The sequence below is a fragment of the Acanthisitta chloris genome, unplaced genomic scaffold, assembly GCF_000695815.1.
Source record: "Acanthisitta chloris isolate BGI_N310 unplaced genomic scaffold, ASM69581v1 scaffold5389, whole genome shotgun sequence".
NCBI lineage: Eukaryota > Metazoa > Chordata > Aves > Passeriformes > Acanthisittidae > Acanthisitta > Acanthisitta chloris.
The window spans coordinates 24,988-31,389 of NW_008690711.1; the positions used below are offsets into that span (position 1 = coordinate 24,988).

At 38.6% G+C, this 6,402-nt stretch overlaps 1 long non-coding RNA gene across 1 annotated transcript; it reads right to left on the reverse strand.

The window, feature by feature from the left end:
• Nucleotides 1–1,926: 1,926 nt before the first annotated feature.
• Nucleotides 1,927–5,380, reverse strand: LOC103809098. The gene is made up of 3 exons (XR_624792.1): nucleotides 5,127–5,380; nucleotides 2,780–3,176; nucleotides 1,927–2,249 (listed from the first exon to the last, which is right to left on the reverse strand). It is a non-coding gene; the product is annotated as an uncharacterized LOC103809098 (long non-coding RNA).
• Nucleotides 5,381–6,402: the final 1,022 nt, after the last annotated feature.

Genomic DNA, 6,402 nt, shown 5'->3' on the forward strand with positions numbered 1-6,402 from the left:
CCTGTAGAGTAGATAGTGTTCAGCATGGTGCTTTTAATATTAGTATATAATTGCCTCGTAAGTAGATACAAGATAAAATCTGTAATGCTCTGATAAATTGCTTAGAACATCTTGAGAGCAAAATTGTATTTTGCCTTAATTAATATGAAGATATTTTATTAATAATGTACCCCATACAGTATGGTGCAAAGTCTAATAACTTTATGTGCTAATATCCACTATCAGTAGGTCCATTATTTAGATTTCCATCTCTTGCTGACACATTCCACACATTGCAGTTTCAGTATCTCATTGACCAGGGTGATAAACCTTCACAGAAACACAGTTCATTTCTTCGTTTTCCCGGATACCATTTCCACTTGGGATTTGTCCAAGTGCATTTTGTTTCTTACATTGCCACCTTTAGCATCAAGACTTCTGAGATCTACTTCTCTCAGTTTTCACCTAAACACGAAGAACTTCATTTGTGTCTCTGAGCATGTTGGAGGGACATGCTGGACTGTCCTGCTCCATATGGGTTGCTCACAGCTCCTTAACTGATTTTACTAATCTAATCTGTTGGGTTCTTACTCATATTGTCTCCAAAAAGAATTCATCCTCTTCCACGCTTGCACCTCGAGAATACAAACACAAACTGGTGAGCAGCAGGATGAAGCTTTTAAAAATGTGTAGGATACTTTGTTCTGGCATTCAACTAAAAGACCGCTAATATAGGAAACTTTAAAATGTTGTTATACTTTGACACCTCTGTATGCATTTATTCAATCTGTTTCCTGATGAATACAATTATTTGTAGGTGCAAATGAGGGGAATTTATTTATCTGATTTATGACAGCCCCAACATTTGTTGCTGCAACAGGTGAGATGACGGCTCTCAAATCGTAACGTATCCATTCCAGAAACTGCTGGCTTTGGAGGTGTCATGACTCCCTCTGTTTGCTCAAAAGAAAAGCTGTATTTAAAATATTATTTGTATCAGGAACTTAGAGTGATATTCATGGGTAAGAGAAATCTGTCACTACTTTTGTACCCTGCCTAGAATACTGTAAGAGACATATTTTACAAGATGCAGTTCAATATCATATTTATGTAAATGAACATTTACAAATCTATGAGACTTGTTGGATATATATGAACTATATATGATCTGGGTATTATGTGGGATGAATTTCTTGTTACTTATGAAGCTTTATATTCTGTTACTGTGTAAGTACTGTTTCCTACGATAATTAAACCCAGCTGGAATCTCATAAAAGCCTGGAACACAACAGGGACTGAACAAACTGCATTGCCCAAGGAGTAAAGTAGAGAACAGTCAGCATTTTTTGAATGTTTCCATTTTTTTCTCAGGCTTTTTGTGCTCAGGAGAACTGGATAAACTGGACTGTTAATCTCCCAGAACTATTTTATCCATACTGGATGGTTTATATCAGGAGCAGTAGTAACGTCAGTCTCTCACTTTTTCAAGCCACTTGATGCATGGGTCTCTTCTCAACTGTTATGACAGGGATGGAGTCTTATCACCTTATTTGCAGTTTTGTATAAAGCACTGTTCTTACTGATATGTAGTAGTGGTTTGGTGAATAACATATTAATAGACTGCTATTCAGACTTTGCTGCTTAGAAAAATACTTTAATCCATAGCCTAAACTAAGCAATGATAAAATACAAAGTTTAGACTTCACAGGACATTACAATGAGCATAATCCTTCCCTTTAGCTTGATGTCACACCTTATTTTTTTATTTTTTATTGCAATTCTTAAAAGTAAAAGTAATAGTATGTGCAAGACACTGTATAAAATACGCTTGTTGACATTTTCTCCATTGCTTAATGTATAAAAATATATTGGGTTTCCATCAAAATTAACTTTTAAAAAAGAGAATTATTGGAAAAGATGAGACCCTACAAAAATATGGCACTGGTTCAGACTTACAGGCTTACCTGAGAGAACAAAGGTGTTGACTTAAAACACAAAAGCATTCACACATGCAGTGGGGAAAAGGCAAATTTGGTAGATTGCAAGACAGGGAAGCAAAAGTGACAAAGTAGGGGCTCATGTACTTATCAGTTTAGCAGTGATTAAGTACTTTATACAAAGAAAAAACCCAAAATATCGAACCATGCCAAAGGATTTGTCTAAGCATCTACAATATATGCTGTGCTTTTGTGCTCCATTTTGATGTTGCTTTGCTGAGGTATCTTCATTTTCTCCCCTTTTGGTCTAAAATGGTTTGGTGAAAGCAGACCCTGCAAGATCATGAAAGAAAAGTAGTTATTGTCCAAGCAATACATTAGGAATTCTGGGTTTAAATAATCTCTATGTTCAGTCTGAAAATCTAAATCATCTGACTTGGTACATCAGATAAAAAGTCTGCTGCTGAGGAGGAAGTGAAACAACAGATCTAGGATTGGTTAGTAAGATGTAAAGCCAGTCAGCTACAGGATCTCAGTTCAGACTCACCCCAGAACATGATGACCAGAATCTGTCACCATTTAATGATTCACCAGTGACCATGAGATCACATTATGTGTCAGTAGTTTTACTGAGAATAATAGGGTTCAAATTGTCAGGGATTTGAACTTCCCTTCTCACAGAGAGATGATTCCCCTGAAACTGAGACTGAAGCCCAAATATCAGGAAACTTTTAGTGTTGTAATTATTGTATTAATGTATTGTAATGTATATGCACATGGTGATGAACAAAGAATGCAGCATCCATTTCCACACATTCCCACATGTTAGTACACAACAGACTAACACCACATCCTATAGTTACCTTCTAAAGTTCTATGTGAGTATGTGGAAGAATATTTGGGAGATGTTAATTGTCTTCTGCCCATTCCATGGGATCTTGATAGCACACAGTCTACATACATACCCCAGAAGTTCTGAGCTAAATCATTGAAGAGTTCATTGTGTCTGGGCTTAGGGGATTCCTTTAGGAACATCATGAAGTCCCAGAGAGCAATGACTGTATCTGCTACCTTGATTTTCTTCATTTCCACCAGCCCGTGGGACGATACCTCCCAGCACTGATGGTCAATCTCACCCAGGCTTGGAGGAGTTTCTTTTTGATAGTCTAGATTGCCATACACCAAATTCAGTAACAATATACAGCCCAGCTGAAGATACCACCTTTGTTTCCACACAAGTTCCATACTTCAAGAAGAAACCTGAAAGAAGTGCATAAAATCACAGTGATTCTGCCATTATATAGTTCATGCTCACATAGCTTTCAAGAGTACCCCAAGAGATGATTTATGCATATATACAGAAAAATACCTTTTTTTTTCAAAATATGGAATAAATACAAGTCAACAAACTCTAACACTGGAGCTAGATTTGCACCTAGAAATTTTTAATGCTGTTTAGAACACAAAAGCCTGAAACAAAAAGTTTGAAGTGACCATAGCCTATGTCAGACCTGCTCCTTGAGATCAAGACTTCTTCCCTTAGACTCCTGTGCTTAGATCATCAGTAAAAGCAGGTTAATAGTAGATGCTTAAAGAATCCTAGTAATATAATACTTTAAATTATTGTAAACAAGTAACAGAGTTATAACTAGCCAGTCTTTCATGGAAAAATCCAATTCAGAAAGATAGTCATAAAGGAATGGTAAACCAGACCATATACTGTATTGGGTGAGCCATAGGCATGTTATGAACTCATTGAGTAGCTTTTGCAAGACTGGAAAAAGGCAAATTTCATTTTGGCTTATGTTAGAAAATTAAGTAAACTTTTGGCACAATTATTTCTAGCATATGTACAAAACACAGAAACTATCTGGAGAATTTGAGATGGCAAGAGCAATAACACAGGAGGCATAATGAGAACTTCAAATGCTACAGAATATGTACTCATTATTATACATGGATACCCTCTGGGAAAAATGAAGTTTTCCTATGAAGTGTATTCCATATCCTTGAAGCAAGTTTAGACCAGAACACCACTAAAACACCTGATTTTTTTATCAGTCCTTCCTATCATGATAAAGTGCAGTGGAACAGGAGAATAAGCATAAAGAGGAAAACAAACAAAAAAAAAAAGGACAAGTGAGCATAAGAAGTCTGAAGAAAAAGAAGACAGTCAAGACTCTCAGATAGTGCCCCTTATTTTGGTGCCCTAAATCAGTTCTATGTCAAATAGTTGATGCCATGCTCATTCCCACAGTTTCCAGTTCAGAATGTAAAACACAATTACAAAATTATGTGAGGTTTTGTGTAGATAAAAGGCAACATCTGGGGCAACTGTGCAAATTTTACTGTGATCTTGGCCAGAATTGCAAGTGTGCTCTCCCACTCAGGATATTTCTGGGCACTGTCAGTATGAAAAGTTAGTCAATGATGTCTTCAAAGTGTTATCACACTGATGTCCTTTCTGAAACTCCTAGTGATGCAATTAAAGAGAGGATAATCCATAGATAATACAACATTTTTGTGAACTGTCTGTAAGAACACAGAGTTGAGGTAACACCATGAAGTTCACATTCATACCAAGCTGGGTCAGGAAACAGGGCAACTAGAAATAGGCCTGTTTTGATGTGGCCTCAGGGTCCTGGGATAGTTTTTAGTTTAAATGTGTAATCACACTGTTGCAGGCATCTGAGGTCCCTAAAGTCACGTGTTCCTTTACCTCAGCTTCAGAACCCAAGGAACTGAGACAGACAAACACCTCCCAACCTAGCTCCTTTCTAAAACTTCCCTGGCCAGCTACAGCAGGCAGCAGGTTTACCTGCCCTAGCATCCCAAGAGTGTATCAATATGTATTAAAGTTTCTCTTCCTTGGGCTGTTAGAAAACTGGTTCCAGCAAAAAAAGTAGGATGGAAGTGCTTCTCTCCTCACTTCTACTGCACTAGGTACCAGCATTCAGAGGAAGGTCACACTGGCAATTTAGCTACAGAGTAGCAGCCAATAAGCCACCAACATTTTGAGTTGGTTTGATTTTATGTTTACATCCAGCTAAAAGCTAAAATCCTAAGAGTCTACTTTAACACCTCAAACAGGAGCAGAGACCACAACAAGCCTCACAGATACTCTGAACTAGTAACTCCTACTATTCAGTACAAGACAGATGAACATCACAAAGGCAGTAACTAAAGAGCCATATCAGAAGTTGTACTTACAGTGCTTCTCTGAGGAGATGGAAAACAGTAGCCTTGAAACAACAGAAGTCACTGGAGAAGGCCAGTTGGAGAAAAAGAAGGAAATTCATGAGAGGGCTGCAAGTGCCCAGCAGTTGTTGGATGCTCCGAGGATGCCGGGATGACACTGCTCAGGGATGACTCGGCCACTGGCAAAGCAGCAGCAGCAGCAGCAGCTTAACTCAGGTTGGTGGGAAGGGTGGAGGCAGCTGAGGCTGTGGCAGCCCCACCTCTTTCTGCAGCAGGCACCCAGTGTCAGCCCAGGCTGGGCTGGGGCCCCATCTGCAGAGCCTGCCTTCGTGGGGGGGGTGTGGATGGCTTGGGTGAGGGAAGGGGAGACACAGAGGGCTGTCAGAGGGAAGAAAACACAATGGATAGAAAATCTTTCTCCAAGTCAGAAACATGAACACTTTCATTGTATACACTCCCATTTTAGAAACCTAGGTTTCCATTTGCAGTCCTGTCTGCCCACCAGAACATGCAGAAACAATATAAATAATGGAAAAGGACAGATAGGTAGTAAAATTGCATCTGTTAGGGTTTCACAACATGCTTTGGTAGAGCTCAACATGACAGGAACAGTCTGTTCTTTCAAGTGGAAATATAATAATTTCTGCCTTAAAAACAAAATATGCAATACTTGAAGGCAAATACTAACTTGCTCTGAAATGACAGTGTTCAGAATAGCTAGGTATCTTCTGGAAGCCTTTCCAGCTAAGCAATGCCAACATTGTTTCAAAATCTTGCTTCAAACTGTAAGCCATGTTTGAACCTACACAGCTATATGGAAGAAAGTATCTGGAAGACAGGAATATAGCTAGCTTATCTCTGAACCCTGTGAATCATTGCTAAAGCTCTATTAGATCAATTACTCCCTGAAATTCTAAGGCAGTGCTCATAACCAAGGAGATTAGAGTCAGGAAGGCTGTACAAAGAACCTACCTTTAAGAAAGCCCCTTCACATCATTAATAAAAAATAGCATTCAGTAAGTTTTCAAGTTAAGAAAACCTTGGCCCTTTTCGTTTGCTTTGTGCACTATTGAATTTATTAGTGTGATCAATCTCACAGTGAAATGGCCAAAATTTCAAAGGCATGTAAAGAAGTGAGCAGTTGCACAGCTGCTAGGGTACAGCATCAAGTCCTTCATCTCATTTCATTCCTCCTTAAAACATCTTGGTGTAGTAGCACAGGATACTGGTGCCAAACTTGGGTGAAATAAAATGTTTCCCTCAAAATTCTTCCAGCATCAATAGGTTT